This window comes from Anomaloglossus baeobatrachus, unplaced genomic scaffold (genome assembly GCF_048569485.1).
Source record: "Anomaloglossus baeobatrachus isolate aAnoBae1 unplaced genomic scaffold, aAnoBae1.hap1 Scaffold_111, whole genome shotgun sequence".
In the NCBI taxonomy this organism is placed as follows: domain Eukaryota; kingdom Metazoa; phylum Chordata; class Amphibia; order Anura; family Aromobatidae; genus Anomaloglossus; species Anomaloglossus baeobatrachus.
The window spans coordinates 411,994-436,523 of NW_027441881.1; the positions used below are offsets into that span (position 1 = coordinate 411,994).

The following is a 24,530-nucleotide window of genomic DNA, read 5'->3' on the forward strand; positions in this document are numbered from 1 at the left end:
GCACGCGCGCACAGCCACGCCTCATGTGTGTGCGCGCACGCGCGCACAGCCACGCCTCATGTGTGTGCGCGCACGCGCGCACAGCCACGCCTCATGTGTGTGCGCGCACGCGCGCACAGCCACGCCTCATGTGTGTGCGCGCACAGCCACGCCTCATGTGTGTGCGCGCACGCGCGCACAGCCACGCCTCATGTGTGTGCGCGCACGCGCGCACAGCCACGCCTCATGTGTGTGCGCGCACAGCGCGCACAGCCACGCCTCATGTGTGTGCGCGCACGCGCGCACAGCCACGCCTCATGTGTGTGCGCGCACGCGCGCACAGCCACGCCTCATGTGTGTGCGCGCACGCGCGCACAGCCACGCCTCATGTGTGTGCGCGCACGCGCGCACAGCCACGCCTCATGTGTGTGCGCGCACGCGCGCACAGCCACGCCTCATGTGTGTGCGCGCACGCGCGCACAGCCACGCCTCATGTGTGTGCGCGCACAGCCACGCCTCATGTGTGTGTGCACGCGCGCACAGCCACGCCTCATGTGTGTGTGCACGCGCGCACAGCCACGCCTCATGTGTGCGCGCGCGCGCACACACACACAGCCACGCCTCATATGTGTGCGCGCGCGCGCACACACAGCCACGCCTCATATGTGTGCGCGCGCGCGCACACACAGCCACGCCTCATATGTGTGCGCGCGCGCGCGCACACACAGCCACGCCTCATATGTGTGCGCGCACACACAGCCACGCCTCATATGTGTGCACGCACACACACACAGCCACGCCTCATATGTGTGCACGCGCGCAAACACACACAGCCACGCCTCATATGTGTGCACGCGCGCACACAGCCACGCCTCATATGTGTGCACGCGCGCGCACACACACACAGCCACGCCTCATATGTGTGCACGCGCGCGCACACACACACACAGCCACGCCTCATATGTGTGCACGCGCGCGCGCACACACAGCCACGCCTCATATGTGCGCGCGCGCACACACAGCCACGCCTCATATGTGCGCACGCGCACACACAGCCACGCCTCATATGTGCGCAAGCGCACACACAGCCACGCCTCATATGTGCGCAAGCGCACACACACAGCCACGCCTCATATGTGTGCGTGCGCGCGCACAGCCACGCCTCGTGTGTGTGCACAAGCGCGCGCGCGCGCACAGCCGCGCCTCGTGTGTGTGCACAAGCGCGCGCGCACACAGCCGCGCCTCGTGTGTGTGCACAAGCGCGCGCGCGCACACAGCCGCGCCTCGTGTGTGTGCACAAGCGCGCGCGCACACAGCCGCGCCTCGTGTGTGTGCACAAGCGCGCGCGCACACAGCCGCGCCTCGTGTGTGTGCACAAGCGCGCGCGCACACAGCCGCGCCTCGTGTGTGTGCACAAGCGCGCGCGCACACAGCCGCGCCTCGTGTGTGTGCACAAGCGCGCGCGCACACAGCCGCGCCTCGTGTGTGTGCACAAGCGCGCGCGCACACAGCCGCGCCTCGTGTGTGTGCACAAGCGCGCGCGCACACAGCCGCGCCTCGTGTGTGTGCACAAGCGCGCGCGCACACAGCCGCGCCTCGTGTGTGTGCACAAGCGCGCGCGCACACAGCCGCGCCTCGTGTGTGTGCACAAGCGCGCGCGCGCACACAGCCGCGCCTCGTGTGTGTGCACAAGCGCGCGCCTCATGTGTGTGCACAAGCGCGCGCGCGCACACAGCCGCGCCTCGTGTGTGTGCACAAGCGCGCGCCTCATGTGTGTGCACAAGCGCGCGCACACACACAGCCGCGCCTCATGTGTGTGCACAAGCGCGCGCACACACACAGCCGCGCCTCATGTGTGTGCACAAGCGCGCGCACACACACAGCCGCGCCTCATGTGTGTGCACAAGCGCGCGCACACACACAGCCGCGCCTCATGTGTGTGCACAAGCGCGCGCACACACACAGCCGCGCCTCATGTGTGTGCACAAGCGCGCGCACACACACAGCCGCGCCTCATGTGTGTGCACAAGCGCGCGCACACACACAGCCACGCCTCATGTGTGTGCACAAGCGCGCGCACACACACAGCCACGCCTCATGTGTGTGCACAAGCGCGCGCACACACACAGCCACGCCTCATATGTGTGCACAAGCGCGCGCACACACACAGCCACGCCTCATATGTGTGCACAAGCGCGCGCACACACACAGCCACGCCTCATATGTGTGCACAAGCGCGCGCACACACACAGCCACGCCTCATATGTGTGCACAAGCGCGCGCACACACACAGCCACGCCTCATATGTGTGCACAAGCGCGCGCACACACACAGCCACGCCTCATATGTGTGCACAAGCGCGCGCACACACACAGCCACGCCTCATATGTGTGCACAAGCGCGCGCACACACACAGCCACGCCTCATATGTGTGCACAAGCGCGCGCACACACACAGCCACGCCTCATATGTGTGCACAAGCGCGCGCACACACACAGCCACGCCTCATATGTGTGCACAAGCGCGCGCACACACACAGCCACGCCTCATATGTGTGCACAAGCGCGCGCACACACACAGCCACGCCTCATATGTGTGCACAAGCGCGCGCACACACACAGCCACGCCTCATATGTGTGCACAAGCGCGCGCACACACACAGCCACGCCTCATATGTGTGCACAAGCGCGCGCACACACACAGCCACGCCTCATATGTGTGCACAAGCGCGCGCACACACACAGCCACGCCTCATATGTGTGCACAAGCGCGCGCACACACACAGCCACGCCTCATATGTGTGCACAAGCGCGCGCACACACACAGCCACGCCTCATATGTGTGCACAAGCGCGCGCACACACACAGCCACGCCTCATATGTGTGCACAAGCGCGCGCACACACACAGCCACGCCTCATATGTGTGCACAAGCGCGCGCACACACACAGCCACGCCTCATATGTGTGCACAAGCGCGCGCACACACACAGCCACGCCTCATATGTGTGCACAAGCGCGCGCACACACACAGCCACGCCTCATATGTGTGCACAAGCGCGCGCACACACACAGCCACGCCTCATATGTGTGCACAAGCGCGCGCACACACACAGCCACGCCTCATATGTGTGCACAAGCGCGCGCACACACACAGCCACGCCTCATATGTGTGCACAAGCGCGCGCACACACACAGCCACGCCTCATATGTGTGCACAAGCGCGCGCACACACACAGCCACGCCTCATATGTGTGCACAAGCGCGCGCACACACACAGCCACGCCTCATATGTGTGCACAAGCGCGCGCACACACACAGCCACGCCTCATATGTGTGCACAAGCGCGCGCACACACACAGCCACGCCTCATATGTGTGCACAAGCGCGCGCACACACACAGCCACGCCTCATATGTGTGCACAAGCGCGCGCACACACACAGCCACGCCTCATATGTGTGCACAAGCGCGCACACACACAGCCACGCCTCATATGTGTGCACAAGCGCGCACACACAGCCACGCCTCATATGTGTGCACAAGCGCGCACACACACAGCCACGCCTCATATGTGTGCACAAGCGCGCACACACACAGCCACGCCTCATATGTGTGCACAAGCGCGCACACACACAGCCACGCCTCATATGTGTGCACAAGCGCGCACACACACAGCCACGCCTCATATGTGTGCACAAGCGCACACACACACAGCCACGCCTCATATGTGTGCACAAGCGCGCACACACACAGCCACGCCTCATATGTGTGCACAAGCGCGCACACACACAGCCACGCCTCATATGTGTGCACAAGCACGCACACACACAGCCACGCCTCATATGTGTGCACAAGCGCGCACACACACAGCCACTCCTCATATGTGTGCACAAGCGCGCACACACACAGCCACGCCTCATGTGTGCACGCGCGCACACACACAGCCAGGCCTCCTATGCGTGTGTGCACGCACACAAAACAAACAAATACAGGCCTCATATGCGCGCACGCCATTTTTATAATATATATATATATATATATATACTGTACATACATACACACATATACCTCATATATTCGCGCGTGCACACACAGCCAGGTCACATACACAAGTAATACAACAAGGCACAAATACACAGACCCAGGTATGAATACTTACCCTCACACACGTGTCTGCACAAGCAATGGCGCCGGCCGCAGAGGAACAGGAAATCAGGAGGCGGCTCTTTGCAGTGAAGTTCCGGCAGATCAGCCCTGCATGACCCTGGCCCCGCCCCCAGGGCTGCTCCGGGAGTGGCTGAGTGCGGCTTCCGTAGAGCAGTGAGTGCAGCTGCCGCCTCCTGTGTCTGCAGACAGGAGCTTCAGGCCGGAGCAGCCGCTCACACCAATGACACAGATTGCCGATACTACCGCTCATACACCGGCCGCAGGGCAGCTCCCCCCCGCAGCAATGGCCGCTCCCCCCTGCAGCAGTGGCCGCTCCCCCCTGCATGTGGATAGTGGCACGTGGCTGGAGCACAGGTTCATGGGGACAGTGCAGCCTCGGTTGTTCCCGGTCTCTCTGTGAGCTCCGGCATATCCCTGCTCCACACAATGGCCCCGGCTCTGACAGTCCCTCTCCACTCAGGAGCTCCATGTCTCCTTCCTCACAGAGCAGGGGCTGCAGGGGTCGCACATAAGGCAGGAGGGGGCATCAGGCCACTGTCAGGGGCAGGGCTCTGCTCCCATAGCTTTGGGTTGGTTTGGCCATGGTCTATGTGAGCAGCATTGCTGTGCTCGGGCTGTGCCTCAGTTATTCCCCCATATTGTCTCCACACGTGTTTTATTGCTGAGACGCCTGATCTGTGTCACACATTGCTGGTGCTGTATCTGCCCTCACTGGTCTCCTGCAGTGTGCTGCCATCTAGTGTCCTGTCCTTTGCATTACAACCTATATTTTATTCTGTTTTTCACAATAAAGATTATATGTTTTATCCTTTTTTTTGTTCTATCTTCTGTGAATTGTTCTTACTTTTGCTAAACTTGAAGCAATTACACCCATAGTTATTTCTGAGCAGGGGGTGGTGGGATTATATTGTGATACTTGGACATCTTTTTACTTTAAACCCCTTTGCTCAGTGTAATTGGCTGAAATTTGTTGTGTCTTTTGCTTGTTTTTTTAAGGAAAATGGCGTCCGGAGGTAGCGTGCGCAGATGAGATCCTGGCTTGTCATTGAGCCGATATCGCAATCTACTCATGCGCAGCCGCCAGGAGCCATTTCTTTGAAGCCCGCACCGCCGAAAGTGTCTGGATGTTTCCTGCCTCACTCACAGCACCCGCAGCAAGCATCTGTTACCCCCTCCACACCGCCACAGCATCGCCCTGCTCCACCATCGCCGCCTCTGCCTCCTGTGACCCCGCTCCACCACCGCCCCCGTCTCCTGTGACCCACGCTCCACCACCGCCCTGCTCCACCACCGCCCCTGCCTCCTGTGACTCCCGCTCCACCACGGCTGATACCCCTTCACGGTAAGACACCACCGAATTGTAAGATGGACACCCCTTTTTTTTTATCTAAACTTGTGATCTTATAATCCGTTGCATTTTATAAACTGCAAAATACGGTGTGTGTGTGTATACACCCACACACACACACACCGTATTTTGCAGCTTACACCTCATCTCTAGAACAACTATTAAAGGGAACCTGTCACCTAAAATATGCGTTCTGACCTATCAGCAGACGCATGTGTGCCCTAATTACACCTCCCTACCCATCCCTGTGTTAGAAAATTGTATAATATGAAAGTAATAAAAAACGTTTTATTACCTTCATATTTCGTATGTAAATAGCAGGGAATATGGACACAGGGGCGGCGCCTTGCCCTGCATACTTTCCGTGGTATCACACCCCTGCGTGCATTGTGGCAGGCTTCGTTTCCGGGTGTTCACGCACCGGCTTCAGACGCGCACTACGCGTCTGAAACTGACAAGGAGAACCCGGAAGGGAAGCCTGCGGCAATAGTAAGTGTAAACGCGTGCAGGATAGAATGAGTGACGGTGACGTGGCTCATGTGACTCCATGGTATCATGCCCACAGGGGCGTGATACCACGGAAAGTATGCAGGGGCAAGGCGCTGCCCCTGTGACCATATTCCCTGCTATTTACATACGAAATATGAAGGTAATAACGTTTTTTATTACTTTCATATTATACAATTTTATAAGACAGGGATGGGTAGGAAGGTGTAATTAGGGCACACATGCGTCTGCTGATAGGTCAGAACGCATATTTTAGGTGACAGGTTCCCTTTAAGAGGAGACTTTGTGCAGCAGGCCTTCATGGTAAAATAGCTGCTAGGAAACCACTGCTAAGGCAGGCAACAAGCAGAAGAGACTTGTTTGGGCTAAAGAACACAAGGAATGGACATTAGACCAGTGGAAATCTGTGCTTTGGTCTGATGAGTCCAAATTTGAGGTCTTTGGATCCAATAGTGCGCACATTTCACATTTCGTACAGTGCCCATGTTGACTCTGTGCGCCCGCTCCTGTCACACACATAATAGTATCCTCTCATAAAGCGCTGTAAAGCCGAACGAGCACAGACATACCAGCAACTAAACCACTAATGTTTTTTCCTCATATAAAGCATGAATATTTGTTATAATGGCCGCCTCCTGCCTATACATACAATATAAATACAACTGGGCCTTCATCCACACTGTCTGAAAGAGAAACTGTCTCTGTTACGCATAGCGACCAATCAGAGCTCAGCTTTAATGTTTTAAACCGCTCTGGTAAAATGAAACCTGCGCTGTGATTGGTTGCTATGGGCAGCAAAGAGATAGGAGAGGACACATAAGGGAAAATATCTAATACACACACAGTATTGTAGTATGGAGGGCGGTCGGCCTATACACAGAACCTCCTATCACTACTCCTATCACAAAGCATTGGAGGAGCAGCTAATATAGCTTTACACGGATGAGAGCAGTGAGTCTGGAGAAGAAGCCGGGGCTTGTGGGAAATGTAGTTTATAGAGGTCACATGGCCACCAGTGAAGGACCGCCCACTTCACACTGAGCACAGAAACGTGTATGGAGGAGATGGAGCCAGAAAAATGTAAGGAATGTCGCAGTGAGGATCTGGAGATATGGCCGGGCTACTATAGGGAAGAAAGAAATAGATTCAGACATAAACCTTTTAATTTGCAAATCTTGAGGAGTTTACACTCACACACACATAATACAACTGCTCCAATATACAAGGAAATATCTGTGTATTACACATAGACTGATACATCTGCTGCTGAACCAAGCAGATATTACAGAGAGCGGTATAACTATCCGGGGTGCAGGAGTCACAGTCACCCCAGGATCCTGGGCCCCGCATCTAATCCGGACACCGGGAAAGCTGTGTCAGCCGAGAAATAGGTACAGTAATCACCCAGCTTTCCCAAAGCCAGATATGTTACTAACAAGTGTACGAAAGAGGGATAGTTCATACCCTTTAGAAATATTACTATTAACCCCTTCAACCACCTCCCCTTGGCAATTTTCCGTTTTTTCCTCCTTCCAAGAGCCATAACCTTTTTATTTTTATGTCAATATACCCATATGAGGGCTTGTTTTTTTGCAGGACGAGTTGTACTTTTGAATGACACCTTTCGTTTAACCATATATTGTACTGAAAACAGAGAAAATATTAAAAGTGCAAATCCACAGTTATTTGCGGGTGGGGTGGGGCGGGGGGTATTTAACATGTTCACTATATGGTATTATGATTCCCCAGGTTGGTACAAGTTTGTAGACACCAAACATGGATAGTTTCACTTTTATCTAAGTGGTGAAAAAAATTCAGAATTTTGCCCAAAAAAATAATTGTGCTTTTGTTGCCATTTTCCGAGGCCTGTGGCGTTCTCATTTTTCAGGATCTGGGGCTCAGGGACGGCTTCTGTTTTTGCGTCTTGAGCTGACATTTTTACTTATACAATTTTTGCACCGATGAGATGTTTTGATCACCTGTTTTTGCATCTTAATGGATGTTGCTGCGACCAAAAAAACAATTTGAGTAATAATAAGTTTTATTTCTATAGCAATATATTCCGCAGCGCTTTACAGTTCAGAGGGGACATGTACAGACAATATGAGACAATACAAAATAACAAAATTAAGATACCAGGAGGAGTGAGGGCCCTGCTCGTAAGCTACAGTCTATGAGGAGATACGGGAGGCACAAAAGGTGAATGGGGGAGAAAAGCTTGTCATATATGTGGTCCAGCCATCGATTTAATAGGGGATTCAAAACCAGCTGCATGAACCCGTCATCGGCCAGAATTCATACAGCTACAGGGGACAAGAATTGGAAGTAAAAATTTTGTTATGAAGGGCAGAAAGGGACTAGATTAGATCATGGCGGTGAGGGGATAGGCTAGTCTAAAGAAATGCGTTTTTAGGGCCCGCTTAAAGCTGTGGATGTTGGGAATTAATCGGATTGCTCTTGGTAGTGTGTTCCAGAGCATAGGTGCAGCTCAGTTAGGAATTATTTTCTCGCCGCGCTGTGTGACGATCAGATCAATTGATTTTATATTTTGCTAGATCGAGCATTTCTGAATGGGGTACCCATGCTTCCTGATAGTATAGGTGTGACGCCCTGGCAAAACTAGGTAGTCACAGATAGGCCCCCGCACAACACCTTCCCTCATTTAGGAAACACACAGTGGACCTGAAACCCTAGTCACCCCCCCTTAGGCCCCCTTCACACGCAGGTGTCTCCGGTACGTGCTAGGTCAGTGCCCGCATGTACCGGAGACACGGGCACACGTAAACCCATTAAAATCAATGGGTTTATGTGCACGCACGTGTTCAGCCATTGGCCCGTGCCTCCGTGTGGAGCAGACGTGTGCTCCATACGGAGCCATGTCCGTTTTTCTCCGGCAGTATGGGTGTCACGCGGCCCGCACACGTACCACACGGATGTAGTGTGGATACGGGCCCATGTGACACGTGCCGGAGAAACACACGTGTCATTTAAAAAATAAAAAAAGCACACACTCACCTCCACCAGCCCTGCAGTCTCTGCCACGGCTGTCACCTCCATCCAATCCCCAGTGAATTTGAACAACACATCATCTTCACTGGGGGCCGGAAGCAGCATCAGCGGGGCGTGGCCTGTGCCGGACACTGTCATTCAGCACCACAGACCGCTCCGGAAGACACAGGTAAGGCGGGGCTTTCCGCGCTCCGTGTGTTATTACGTATAACACACGGAGAACACGCATGTGCCACAAACACAACACACTGGGAGCAAACCACCCCTTTAATACGTACGTGAAAAAACGGTACTTTTTTCATGTTCGTGTGAAGGGGGCCTTAGGGAAAGATAGACACACCAGTGGGCGTGACCAGGCCGTTGGACAAGCCCACCCAGGGGTCTAGACAGCCTGGGGTGGGAAACCAGTAGTTAGTGTAGTTTTGGAGTTCAAGGAGAGAGGAGTGTGGGCTGAAGCTAAGTGTAGCTCCAGCAGAGAAAGTTCAAGTTGAACGGTGCCAGGGTAGGAGCCCTGGTGCCACTGGCTAGATGGCAGACGGTGGTCTCCGTCAGCAGGAGACGGGAAGACAGCTTGGCAGAACAGAGGTGTACCGGGCCAGGGTTGTAGCCCGCCGGTACCGACACGGGGAACAGACCCAGAAACCGGAGCACAAAGGGGGGTACTCGGACCCTGAAACCAGGACCGGAAATAAGCGGCCTGGTTAATTAACCGATTAAGGCCAGGATTATAGGTCCTGTCCCACCCAAAGTCCCTGATAGAAGACAACAGCCCACCGAAAGGAATAAGAGGTCACCACCAGGGCCCATAGATCCCACGGGCCAGCATCTGCGGGATCGGCTCTTTAGGCCACATCCAGCCGGGAGCGGACTCTTGAGTTCCAGACTAGGAAGTCCATCTTACACAAAGTCAGTGCAGAGGAAAATTATAGAGACCACCAGCCTGGGTGGGGGACCCGAATGCAACCGGCCGCAGCGCCGGCCACCAGCACCTTAGTTTACCAGAGACTCGTGTGATTTCTTGACTGATTAATCAAGCACTCCCCCTGGCGTCGCTATACCCTGCACCAGACGGCACATAGGGAGCATAGATTTCCCATTTCCTGGCAATAGACACATGGAGACAGGCAGAGGAGGAAAAAGCTGTGGAGCCTAGGAGAAAGGCTTGTGACTTAGCTAGCTAGGAAGTGAGGGTGAGCAACACTCATTATGAGAGTAGGATTCCACTTGTGAGAAACTCACGCTTATCTCGCATCGCATCACCCGGCACGGCCTGCCTCTTTCCTGACAGGAGCGGGTCAGCTGCATAGAAATACAGAAGCCGACCCGCTCCTGTCGAGAGAGAGGTAGGCCATGCCAGGTGATGCAATGCAAGATATGCGTGAGTTTCTCGCAAGTGGAATCCTACCCTAAAGGTTACTAAAGAGGGATACAGAGGCCCCTGAAAAGAGCTCCAGCCGGATGTTACTTTTTTATGGTACATCTCACGTTATGCCGGCGTCACGCAATCGCATAAGCAATCGCACCCGCCCCCGTCGTTTGTGCGTCACGGTCAATTAGTTGCTTGTGGCGCACAAAGTAGTTAACCCCGTCACACGCACTTACCCCCCCTAGGCGTCGTCGCTGTGGGCGGCGAACACCCTCTTCCTGAAGGGGGAGGGACGTTTGGAGTCACAGCGACGTCACACGGAAGCCGGCCAATAGAAGCGGAGATGAGCGGGACGTAACATCCCGCCCACCTCCTTCCTTCCGCATTGCCGGCAGGACGCAGGTAAGCTGTGTTCGTCGTTCCCGAGGTGTTACACGGAGCGACGTGTGCTGCCACAGGAACGATAAACAGCCGGAGCACAGAAGGAGGACCGACATTTTGAAAATGAACGACGTGTCAACGAGCAACGATAAGGTATTTTTGCTCGTTCAGTCGTTCGGAGGTGTCACACGGTACGATTTCTCTGGCGATGCCGGATGTGCATCACTAACGACGTGACCCCGACGACATATCGCCCGTTATATCGTACCGTAGCAATACACTAGAATTCTCCAGCAACGGTGCGGCTGCACTTGCACATCTTATCTCTAAGGCACCTTTTTCAATTGTCTTAGTGCTTCAGTGCACTATATTCCTCACCTTATACAGTCACCTATCAGACAGAGACTTGATAAAGACCCGGTAGGTCGAAACGTCGTTGGATATTTTTTCTTTTCCACGTTTCATTAAAAATTATTTCACGTTCAATAACGAGTGCAGTGAATTTATTCATACATGACTTTCGGGTATTACCCCATTTTCACTTGCACCATCCTCAACTCAGCCTGAGTGCAGACCATTTATTTGTTATTAATATCGTACCGTGTGACGCCGGCATTAGTCCCTGGTTCCTAGACAAGATTTCCCCTTGACACATTTTCGTGACTTTTTTTTTAGTCACAAATACTAGTTAAAGCAATAAATGGAGCATTTTTATTTTCTGCTAAATTCATGAACTGTGTGCAAAATTTTGAAAACTTTGGGACAAAATAAATCCGTAAAAAAAAGACAAAATAAGAAAATTGGCTTCATGAAATCACAAATCCGGCCCATAGTTTTCTTAGATGTTTGTTTGCACATTGTACCGTACTTTCCGAATTATAAGACGTACTTTTTTCCCCCCAAAACCGGGGGAAGAATGGAGGTGTGTCTTATAATCCGGGTATGGTATAGGCGAAGTTCACACTTCTGTTGCTTTGCATCAGTCACAATCCGTCGCCTTGAGGAATTACGGTATCCTGCAAAATATTTTGCGGGAATCCTTTTTTTTCCCCCATAGAATTCTATTAGCTACGGATTGTGACTGATGGCACTGTGTTGCATCCGCCGCGTGACGGATCAGTCGTTTACTGACTGACCATCCGGTGGGAGCAACGTTTGTCTGCGGCTGAATGGTTTTTTTACTGTGAGCATGCGCACAGTAAAAAACCATGACTGTAAATTCAGTTCCAGCGGCCAAAACGATCAGCTGATCGCCCGGTGGCTGGCTATTGTGAACGATCAGCTGATCGCCCGGTGGCTGGCTATTGTGAACGATCAGCTGATCGCCCGGTGGCTGGCTATTGTGAGCGATCAGCTGATCGCCCGGCGGCCGTAAAAAAAAACCCAGTAAAAAAGAAAAAAACACAACTGATATTTTTTGCAGCATCAGTTGTGCCACTATCTGCAACGCAACGCATCCGTTGCATCAGTTACAGTACTGATTGTGACTGATGCAAAATAACGGAAGTGTGAACTTAGCCTTACCGGCACTGGTGTCACAGGGTTGGAGATACAGAGAGATCGGAGAGGGGGGTGTCACTGCAGCGGAGCAGCTCAGGAGGGTCAGTGGACAGTCAGCGAAACTGCGGACTCGTGGGGTGTTGCTGCTCCGGGCACCATTAATCTGCCAGCGGGCTGCTGGCTGTTTTGAGTTGTCAGTTGACACGATGGAGTTCAAGAAAATGGACGCAGAGGCCAATCTGTGCAAGCGCTCCCTCTGCAGCCATTTTCTTGAATTCCATTGTGTGAACAGCCGAAGATTCCACGGAGCCTGCAGCCCACCAGCAGATCAATGGTGCCAGCTGCCGTGACACCCCACGAGCCCGCTGTATTGCCGACCCTCGTGCCACTGACCCTCCTGAGCCGGGACACCCCTTCCTCCGAGCCCACAGCATCACAGACCCTGCCTCCTGTGACCTGCGCCACCACTGCCGCTCTCCCCTGGTGAGCTAATATAAGATGCACTAGAATTATAAGACGGATCCCAATTTTAACAGTAAAAATATTTTTTTTCCTATTTTCCTGCTTCAAATTTGGGGTGCGTCTTATAAAACGAAAAATACGGTACAGAGAAATCATATCCCACTGTAGGTTACATTAGGTGAATATATTTCTTCCCTGAATCCGCCCCTCCCAGATGACTACTCCTGTAGTAATGAGACATTTTTATAAAATTGCCCCCAGTTCACCGAGCTGCACACACAATAAAAACACCAGCAGTAATGTGCAATAATATACCATTTATTATCAGCAGTTTTAGCTGTAGTTATACAATCATTTGTCTTATCATTAGTCATTTTTATTTATTACAGTTAAAATATTTTCAGTTTTTGCCATCTGGAAACCATTAACAAGAAGCTGATGTCAGATCCTTACATGCTTATGAGGATTCTTTATAACAGTATGACGATATACAATAATTCTGGCCACCACTAGGGGGAGCTAAATGTTTAAAGATTTATGCAGCATTTTTTGGACTTAAGGGGTTTTTCACTTATAGAAAACTGGTTTCAATATGTTTCCCAGCCTGTAACATACAGTTAGTACTCCCCCTCCCGCTGTTCGGCACCAGTTCTCCACCGCAGCTTTGATTTCTGCGTATCGGTTGCAGAGGTGACACCATGACTGCAACGCACATCGCTGCGACCTGACACTGGACCGGGGGAGGGGGGAGTACTGTCTACGTTTGTGATTTTACATGCTGGGAAACGATTGGGGATCACTTTTCTATAAGTGGAAAACTCCTTTAATGACAGCTGTATAAATCTTTACATCGTGATCTCCCCTTCGTAATGGCTGAAAGTAGCGGCTGTTACAGTTATATAGCTATCAGGGTACAGGCAGGAGCCGGCGGCGGTGACTCCGGGACTCATAGTACTCGGCTATGCTACTAGTGATTTCAATATTCAGAAAGCGCCACCTTCATGTGCTCAATGTGCTGACTACACAGGATGAAAATTACAGGATCTGTCACCAGCAACTCATGTCATCATAACAGCAAATGGATCCAGTTGTCAGAGTCAAGATAATCATTTACTAAATGGAAGCGGAAGCAGCGATCGGCTGATCATCAGCAGATCTCTCCTAAGGGGAATATATCATCTATATCGTCTAATAATTAACACCGGAGCTGAGCCTGTTGTACACAGGGGACATGTTGTCTCTTTTCCACAGTATCTGTCTTTAAAGGGAATCTGGCAGCAGGTTTTTGCTATTTAATCTGACAGAAGCATGATGTAGGGGCAGAAAGTCTAAAGGGTACTTTACACGCTGCGATCTCGCTAGCGAGATCGCAAGCGATCGTACCCGCCCCCGTCGGTTGTGCGACACGGGCATATCGCTGCCCGTGGCGTACAACCTTGCTTACCCCCGTGACACGCACTTACCTGCCCTGTGACGTCGCTCTGGCCGGCGAACCACCTCCTCTCTAAGGGGGCGGTTCGTGCGGCGTCACACGGCAGGCGTCCAATAGAAGCGGAGGGGCGGAGATGAGCGGGACGTAACATTCCGCCCACCTCCTTCCTTCCGCATTGCCGGTGGAGGCAAGTAGGGAGATGTTCGTCGCTCCTGCGGTGTCACACACAGCGATGTGTGGTGCCGCAGGAACGAGGAACAACATTGCTAATAAGCAGAAAACTATTTTTGGTTTTAGGACGACCTCTCCAAAACCAACGATTTTTGTCTCTTTTGCGACCGTTTAAGGTCGCTCATATGTGTCACACGCTGCGATGTCGCCAACGGCGCCGGATGTGCGTCACAAACACCGTGACCCCGACGATAATTCGTTAGCGATATCGCAGCGTGTAAAGCACCCTTAATTCCAGGGATGTGTCAATTGCTCAGTAGCTTGCTGTAATTTCAATCAGTGTTTTATCAGCAGGACATTATCACTAGAGGATTAGGTCTCATGTGGTGGCTAGTCCAGCTAGTCTGTGTAAACCTGACCCCAGCACTGATTGGCAGATTGCTGACAATATACAGTGTACACAGGAAACTGCCAATCAGTGGTGTGGGCGGGGTTATACAGAGCTCAGCATTCCGAGTTCTGCTACATCTACAGCAGTGAAGACAGGGATTATATCAAAACTGCACAAGCAGTTCAGTAATTGACACATCCATGGAATCAGACTCTTTGCCCCCACATTATGCTGCTCTCAGATTACATAACAAAAACCTGCTGACAGATTACTTTTTACAGCAGCAAACCGTCAACAATCAAACTGGTAACTTGATAAATGTTCCTGTCAGTCACTAACAGCAGCATTTAGGCTCCAAGATCCGACTCAGGTGTTAGTTTGACTGCCCATTAGCCTTCCTGCAACATGATCATGAGGCATCGATGGGCTGCCATGACGGCTGAGGACCTATGTAAAGTCCACATATCCACATACTGGTCAAGCTGATTTTCCTGTGATGTTCAGCCATAATTTTTACACTAGACAACATCAATGGAGCATTGCTCTATACAGAACAAGCAATCACAGGGTCAACGCCGTTAAAAAAGAAACCTAACATGTTAGAAAAGGAAAAAAAAACACAAACATTCAAATCCCCTCCTTTTCCTAAGTTAAATATAAAGAAATGTAAAGAATTCAAAAATTGAAAAAAAACAAAAAAACAAAAAACAAAATTGTATATATAAATCTGAAATTAATCAGCCCAATCTGCATTTGGATTTTTTTTCCCATTTTCCTAACTTTATACGGTAAAATGAATGGTGTCAACAAAATCTGCAGCTATTCTCACAACACACAAGCTCTTATACGTCTATGGTGACGGAAAGATAAGAAAGTTATGGTGATTAGAAAATTGGGAGGAAAAAATGAAAATGCAAAACTCTAAATTGTCTGTCTTTAAACGGTTAAGTCTGAATAATCCTAAATTTGCATTATCTAAGAATTAGACGCTATTATTACATATGATCTGTTTTCTCTTTTTCTTATTGATTTTCACATTTAATTTTAATTTTTTATATTTTGTCTTCTGTACATGATGATGGGGGCGGCCATATTGTCTGAGCTGCTGCTATTTCCTGTTAATGTCACTCAAAGATTTGCTCCACAGCAGACACATGGATGGAGGAGAGCGTCATCCGGAGAGGACTTGTGGGCATGCTCTGTGTCCTGTGCAGAGATCCCTGTGCGGGGAGGGGGGAGCTGTGTCCATCAGTTATTGTCAATGGTGGATCCTGCATCATCCTCCTCCAGCTTTATACCAGAGGTGTTACCTTACACTTCATTTCCTTCCTGTGTTGATAATGAGACTGCTGAGAAGTGATCGCTGTGGAAAATATATTCTTAAGGTCAGTGGTCTCAGGAAACACAGGAAGATTTCAGGAGGCTCCGGAGGGAAATGTATTTTATGTCATAGAATTCAGAAAAATGTTTACAATGAAAGTTACTTAACAAATAAGGAATTTTCTGATGTTACTTTCCTGTTATGTTCTAATCTTCACCCAGCTATATACATAGTGACCATCAATATATACCATAAATACACATAAGGCAGCATGAAGGGGCTCGGAGAAGGCGGCAGTTAAGGTGTGTAAGTGTCTGATGGGGTCACACAGCTCATAAAAGGACAACTGCCCGGCCTCTCAATCCAGACAGATCCTGAATCTATCACTGGAGATCTTGTCAGGTAACTGGATCACATCACTGTCATGTCTCACTGAATACTGATTATCATATCTACACAAAATCCAGGACTTGTTATTCTCTCCAATCAGTGAATCTTCTCCCCTCCTGTCTATACTGGGATAACACATCCCCACCATCCACCGCCCTGATCTACAGCTCTCCACATCCCAGTAATGTCGTCCTGAGGTAAATCCCCTCCTGCTCATCACCTGATTATACTGGAATCTCTCTGCTGTTTCTGGACGTTTCTGGTACTTCTGTGTCCAGGTCGCAGTTTTCAGGTCGTCTGATATAAGGAGATTATTACCAGCTGTGTTTATATCCAGTAATATGTCTGCAGGATCCTCCACATAGATCCCGCTCCTTATACCTGATATTACCTCACATAATGTGTGTAATGTGTGTGAGATCACAGCCACATCCAGGTCATCTCCATCATGGAGCTGTTTATCATGTCCCTTTGTGTCCTCATCACCTCCCTCCTCCTCAGGATCACACAAGTCCCCGGTGTCTGGTTCCTGTAAGACGGTCAGTGGATCAGTCATGTTACACAGCTCCTCAATGTGCCTCATCTTCTTGGACAGCTCGTCCTTCTTTATCTCCAGCTGATGGATCAGAGCAGACAGCGACAGTGACTCTTCCTTTTCCTGCCTGGAGATCTCACTCAGGACCTTCTTCTCCAGGTCGTCCACCCGTCTCCTGATGTCGGTACACAGGGCAGTGACTCTCTCGGCTTCTCCGGCTGCTTTCTCTTGAGCTTTTCTCCATCGCTCCTCCAGACTCCGGACTCTTTCCTCAGTCTTCTCTCTCTTTGTGGTCAGTTTCTGGAGAGCATGTCTCAGTTTCTTCTTCTTGTTCTCTGAGGCCTCATCCAGTGACTCCATTTTATGTCCTTTATGTTTCCCAATCAAACTGCAGGACACACAGATACAGACGGCATCCTGAGTACAATAATACTTTAAAGGTTCCTTATGAACAGAACATTTCCTTTTCTCCAGAGAAGTGCTGGGATCAGATAAGACGTGTTCTGGTGATTTGCTGTGAGCCCTCAGGTGTTTCTCACACAGAGAAGCCTCACAGTGTAGACAGGATCTAACGGCAGGTACTTGAGAGTCCACACAGTAAGTGCAGCAGATCCCGGTGATCTCCTCTTGTTCTTGCTGAGTAACCAGGAATCGTTCTGTGACATTATGAAAATTTATGTTCCTCATCAGCGCCGGCCGCTCCTGAAACTCTTCTCTGCATTCAGGACAGGAATAAACTCCAGACTCGTCCTGTGTATCCAGCACACGATCAATACAGACCCGGCAGAAGTTGTGTCCACATCTCAGCGTTACAGGATCCTTAAAAATAGATAAACAGATGGAGCAGAGCAGCTCGTCTCTCAGATCAGCAGACGTCATGGCTGACGGAAGAAGGAAGAAATGAAACTGAAAGTGAATGTTACTCAATATTTAACAATGTTGTAGTTACATCCATTCACTTAAACCCTTCACCCCCAGATCAGCAGACACCGTGGCTCATAGTTGAGGGAAGGAGGAAACGAAACTGATAATACTTAGCGATGTTGTAGTTACACCTATTCACTTAAAGGGGTGGTTCACCCCTTTTCATTATGGGCCACAGCGATATAATGTTGAGAAATAAGGTTTCTTTCAAATACCTTGTGTTGCCAATAGTGCCTGTGAGCAGCGCTATTGTGGTCCGCTTACCCCATCACGTGACCCCTGGGCTCCATGACCCCCAGCATCCGGTGTTGTCACGCCAACTGAGGCTGGCTGCAGTCTCCATGAGTGACTGGGCAGTGGGCGTCGTTGCACCGCTCCACACAGCCCAGCATGAAAGTCCATCTCCCTGCTCCCTCCTCTTTCACTCCAGAGCAAACAAGCCGGAGCGATGCTGGGCTGTGACGAGCAAGGAAACGCCACCCACAGCCCAGTGACTCAAGGAGATTGGGGCCGGCCGCGGTGGTGTCATGTGAACAGGAAGTTGACGTGACATCACCAGATCCGAGGACACGGAGCCCAGGGGTCACACGATGGGAAACAGCGGTCCGCAATAGTGCTGCTCACAGGCACTATTACCAACGGAACGTATTTGAGAGAAATATTGTTTCTCAATGTTATACGGATGTAGCAAAAAAATGGGTGAACCGCATCTTTAACTCCTTAAGGCTACTTTCACACATCCGGTTTGAGCACTGCGGCTCAATCCGGCTGTGAAACCTATGCAACGGATGCGGCGAAAACACCGCATCCTTTGCATAAGTTTTTACATGCGGCCGGTCCGTTTTTTTCCGGTTGCAGCACGCTACTGAGCATGCGCAGTGGAAGAAACCGCCTACGGCGGCGGCGTGCGTTTTTTTCCGCATCGCGCCGCATCCGGCGTCCATAGGCATGCATTGAAAATGTGCCGCAGCGGCCGGATGCGGTTTTTTTTTGCCGGAGCAAAAAACGTTGCAGGCAACGTTCCATCCGGCCGCGGCATCGGCTAAATCTGCCGCATGCGGCAAAAACCGGACCGAACGCAAGCCCATGCGGCACAATACGGCACTAATGTAAGTCTATGCAAAAAAACCCGCAACCGGCGGCAAAAAAAACGGTTGCGGTTTTTCTGCAGAGTGCCGTATTGTGCCGCAGAGCAAAAGAAGGATTTTTGTGTACTCACCGTAAAATCTCTTTCTCTGAGTCTTCATTGGGGGACACAGGACCATGGGTTATGCTGCTGTCACTAGGAGGCTGACACTAAGTAAACAGAAAAAGTTGGCTCCTCCCCAGCAGTATAACCCCTGAGCCGGAGGCGGGCTCAATCAGTTTAGTGCACAAGCAGTAGGAGGAGAATCAAACCATTCTGGATAATACAGATAAAAACTATGAATAGTAGTCGTGTGACCAGTGGCCTGGGGAAATAGCCACTGAGGTAACCGACAGGAAATATATATAACAAATAACACAAGCAGGGTGGGTGCTGTGTCCCCCAATGAAGACTCAGAGAAAGAGATTTTACGGTGAGTACACAAAAATCCTTCTTTCTCTATCGTTTCATTGGGGGACACAGGACCATGGGACGTCCAAAAGCAGTCCCTGGGTGGGAAGAAAAACCATCACCGGAGATAGGAAGGTAACCGCTTCCCCGTCGGGCTTGCGCCAGACTTACAAGCACCTACGTTGTTACAGGTGTGTCACTGCCACCCGCAAACCTTACTCCAAGGCTGGCCGTTGCCGAAGCTTGGGTGTGAGCCTGGTAGAAACTAGTAAAGGTATGCCGACTAGATCGGGTGGCGGCCCAGGGAACCTGGACGGTCGACATCTGTAGTCCAATCGCCCAAGGGGTATCCCTTGCTCGGTAGACCGCGGCGGAAGTCCGCCCTTCATGCGATAGTCTTCACATATGGAGTAATGGATCCATGTGAAAAAATCAGGCCCCTGGCGCCGGCATGGGCCTATTGGGACCGGGTGGAAGGGTGGACTGGTTGTCGGTGTAACCCAAAAGGGTGTCCTGCAGACATGTAAGACTGAGGGCTCGTACCAGTTCTGGAACGAACTAGGCCCCTTTCCGGCTGAGAGAGGAGACTAGAACCGAAAACTGAATACTAAACACCTCTTCTGGAAGGAAACAGCGAGCTGCCTTGGACAGAAACGAAGAGTTCTGGCCGGAGCCTCCCCCTGTCCTGCTGGAGGCGCTGGAAAACAAAAAGGGGAGAAGAACGACAAGAGGGCTGTCCGCCCTGATGCTGTCTGTAACAACGAGATGGCCACGAGGCGCCCACCTAACAAAAACAGGTGGAGCCGGGAAAAAAGGGGGTACCTTGAACGAACCCCTCACTGGAAAAAGAATCCACGTTTTTGGTGAAACGATGAAACAGCCGAGCCAGATGGACGCTTCTCAGAGCGAAGGCTCTGATTGGATGACGGAAGTGAAAAGACTCCGAAAAAATCCGAAGCGAAACGGGCCAACAACTGGCCCATACAGGGACGCGCGAGAGGGCGCATTCGGATCTGACTGGAAGAATGCTAGCAAAAAAGAGGGAAGATGTGGTCCTCACCCACCGGGGGAGCTCTTTCCTAGTGGAAATAAATCCTGGAGGAAACTTGATTCCCGGCCCTCAACGTTGTCTGTAATCCTCTTGTCAACAGCCTGACTGAGGCAGTACCCGGGATCCACTGGTGAGGCCGTCGAACTTGGGGCCTTTGAGTCCTGGTAGAGGAGAGGGGCCCCGACACAGATAACTTGGCGGTCGGGAAGGAGCCCCGGGGCCTCCGTGAGGAGTTGAGTAGGCTATGCGAAATATGCTCGCCTGGGTCACTCCAGAGGCATCGTTGCCTTGGTCCATCCTGAGAACCCTCGAGACCATGGGAAGCTGCGGGAAGATGCAGGAGAACCTGAACAGGCTACACGACCGGTCGAGGGAGTCGCACCTAGACCAGAGCAGGTGGTACACTCGAAGCACTATTGACTTGAAAGTTGGAACGGGAGAACAATAAGTCCACGACTGGAGGTCTTCCCTCGCCCGTGAACTGACTGGTGACTTCCCTGTTGAGGAGCACTTTTCCTAAGGGAGGTCTTTCCTACCGAAAAAATCGGCCGTCCAAAACGTCCATGCCAGGGATGGACTGACCGAGATAGCGAGTTAATGGACCCGTCCCAGGGCAGAATCTTCTTGGCCTCTTCCTTTGCCATGACACTCTCTGGGTCTACCTGGTGGATGATGCATGTCACCGCTGTGGCATGGTCCGACTGGAACCTGACTGGGCAAGGCCCGACCCAGAGAAGAATTGTAGCCGTGCTAACCGGATGGCTCTGGCTTCCGGAATGTTGAAGGGGAAACAACGCTCTAGGGCTGACCCTCGGGACCGTGCCGAGGAAAAAGTGGGGGTAGCATACCCCAGCACGGGAGACTGGTGACGGTTGAGAATATCCTCCAGCGGAGGGAAGGGAAGCTTCTCAAGGGACGATTTCGAAGACTGGTCCGCTATGAGAAAGTTGGCGGATCAACCGTGAAGACGGAACCCTCTTTGTCTCCGATCTTCAGTGTGGTCCACTGGAGAGAAGGGGTGAAATCTGGTACGTGCACCGTCGCTATCACCTGCACAAACTGCCGAGGGCTCGCATAGCCAAAACGGGAGCGGGTGGCAAGGGTACGCGGAACTCTGTGCCAGGAAGGAAACTATTCCTGCGTGAGGAGTACTTCCTCCTGAACGGGCTCGAAAAAACCATGCCTAAGGGATGATGGACCGAGCCGGGGTCTGGGAGGACTCGTTCCGGTATCTCAGCTACTCTAGTAGCGGAAAGTGAATATGACGGTCTAACCTCAAGCAAGGAACCTTGAAGGGAGAACCCTGGACCTCCCGGCCGTACTTGGGCGTAGAGAACCTAGCAGCCCTGTAGAGTAGGGTGCGCAGGGACAGAGATCCCTGTCAGCGCTCTTATAAAAAACTGGAACGGTCCACTGCCACGCAAGGCGGAGGGGCTGTTGGAGGAATAGAGGCTTCCTGACGAGAGCGGCGTGAACGGCTGGAACCTAGTGTGAGGGGACGATCCTGATGCCTCTGGATCGATGCAGGGAAAAGGATGAACCCTTCCCTTACGTAGTCTAGGGGAGAGAAGTACTCTACCCTGACGTAGCCAAGGAGGGCCACTGAACTCGCCTATCTTCAGAGGGGCGTTCCCTAAGGTCCGAAGGGAAGTCAGTGGCCTCCTAGATGCCGAATCTGCGTACCTGATCCCGAGTCAGAGGCCTCGACGGGTGGACACACTGATGGTAGAGGCTCAGGCCGAGCGGCAGGCAGGCCCCAGGTATGTGAAGAGAGGGTACTCACTGAAGATGATAACCAGTCCTGGGACAGCATAGGTGGAACTTGGTCCGCTGCGTATGGAGTTCGCTGATTCTCCGAGGGACGCCACGTTCGGGACGAGAAACCCGGAGGAACACAGGCGGGTCGACTACAGGGTGGGGTGCCCCTTCCATTTGGAGCCCCCTTTCTAGAAGGGGTAATGACAATAAAAGGACTTACCACCGGTAAAAATCGAGGCCTGGGATTATCCGTGATAACGCAGTCACACGGCGAACTGTATTCCAATGAAACCGCAGGGGCCTGCCCTCTTCGTCTCTGCAAGGTAACTGCCCCCTCTCTCCAGAGCCCTACGGGGGAATGATAATGACCAAAATACACGACTTACCGCTGGTAAACGCCGTGTCTGGTAGATGTCTGTGGTCAACGACTCCAGTGTAGCATGGTCATACTCTCCGAAAACCCCTTTGGAGAAGGGAATAATGACAATGACATGGCTTACCGCTGGTAAACGTCGTGTCTGGTGGATGTCTGTGAACACGCGGTAACTCGGCGAACTCTGGATGTCCCCCGAGCACATCAAGGGTCTGCTCCAAACGCCCTAAAGGAGACCTGGGTGCACAGAGAGAAGAGGGGCTGTCCGTAGCCTTACGGCCTGACTCACCGTTTCGAGCATGCTATTCGTCCTGCGCCAAAACATCCAGGTCCTGCTCGGAGTCCAGCGGAGGTGGAAAGCCTGGGCCATCACCCGGGAGGTCGGAAGACTACCGGAGGAGGGGCAGTCTGGACCTGGGGAATAAGGTGGAAAAACTGGGGGGCCACGAAAGGCGAGACCTGGCGGGTCCGCTTCTAGCCTAGGCAAAAAGTCCCTGGTACGGAACTCGTCTCCCCGAGGGAATGGCGCCGTTTTGTGGATGGTATGACCAAGCGTCGGCGGGGGACGCGGCGCATGTGCACGAACCCGAGGGACGTCAGCGAGGGAATATCTGGCCTGAGACAGGGCATTAACCAGCCGACAGGGGCGAGATACAGGGGCGTGCGGAGCCAGTGACTGCGGTAGCTGTCAACCCCAATCTGCCATTATGTGCGGAAAATTACCATTAAGGAAAACGCAAACTTGAGCTACCGGTCCCAATAACTAAAAAACTCAGCTCTGAGAGCTCTATAGACTAACCCTATGGGATGTGTCTGATGCAAGCCCGAAAAAGGTACCTGAAGGGGTTAAAAAATATAATGTACAAAACGCCAGCCCTGAGTAAAAAACCCCACTGTATTTAATAAACATGGAAGACTTGGGTCTATTTTCCCCTGATATACGGGCTGCTGCAGCGTCAGCAAACCGCATACCAGGAGTTTGACATAATCCCCTTTTTTTTTTTTTTTGATGAACGCTGGGGAGGCTGGAGGCGGGCCCAGGAGAGCGGGAAAAAGCATCCACCACCCCCACTGTGATGCCTGGGGCTGAGTGGAGGGCGGAGACGGAGCGGCCGGCGGCCAATAGCGATGCGGCGGGGGGCGGGCCTGTGACGCCGGAGACAGGGCCGAAGCCGGGGCCTAAATTTTGAGGCAGCCGGCGCGTGTGATCTAGAGACCGCGGTTCTACCCGCGGGAGCGGCGGCGCGGCAGCTGGAACCGGCCGAGCACTGCGGGTGTAGAGAGGACTCCAGGGCCGGATGGGGACGTGGCTGGTGGCGCCCGGTGAGTAGGCCCGGACTGGGGCCTAAATTTTGCAACAGCCGGCGCAGGGAAAAGTAGCGACCGACGGTCCTACCTGCGGGAGCGGCAGCGCGCAGCAATGTCCGGGCACCGGCCGAGGTGCTCGGTGACTGAGTAGGCCCGGACCGGGGCCTATATCTTGAAGCCGCCCGGGAGAAGGTAGGGGGAGTGTCCTACCTGGTCGGCGGCGCCGCATCTGGCAGTGTGCAGGCGTGGAGCTCTGCACTTGTGTCTGCGTGCTCCGCACACCGGAGGGCTGGCTGCGGGCCGCAGAAGAAGAATGAGGCAGGCAGGCAGGCAGGGAGGTGGACGTCGGTGGGGGCAGGGAGCCCCCTGTAGTGAAGCAGCGCTGCGGGCCCGATCATCATCCAGACGCGCTGCGAGGTCCAGTCCCTGCTGTATGCCCCTTGCACCCTTTGGGGTGATACCGCAGGGTGAATAGGGGGTGCCCCGGAAGGAATAGCCCCACATGCCAACCCGGGAGTGGTACCGTGGAATTGGACGGGGGAGAGGGCCCGACGAGTCAAGCTTCTGCGACCCAGGGGAGTGGTACCCACACGGGCTGCGAGAGCTGAGTAGAGAGAACGAT

The 24,530-nt window shown here is 52.4% G+C and overlaps 1 pseudogene; it reads right to left on the bottom strand.

Moving 5' to 3' along the window:
- Positions 1-17,836, bottom strand: part of LOC142260485 (uncharacterized) — a 31,118-nt pseudogene extending 13,282 nt beyond the window's left edge.
- Positions 17,837-24,530: the final 6,694 nt, after the last annotated feature.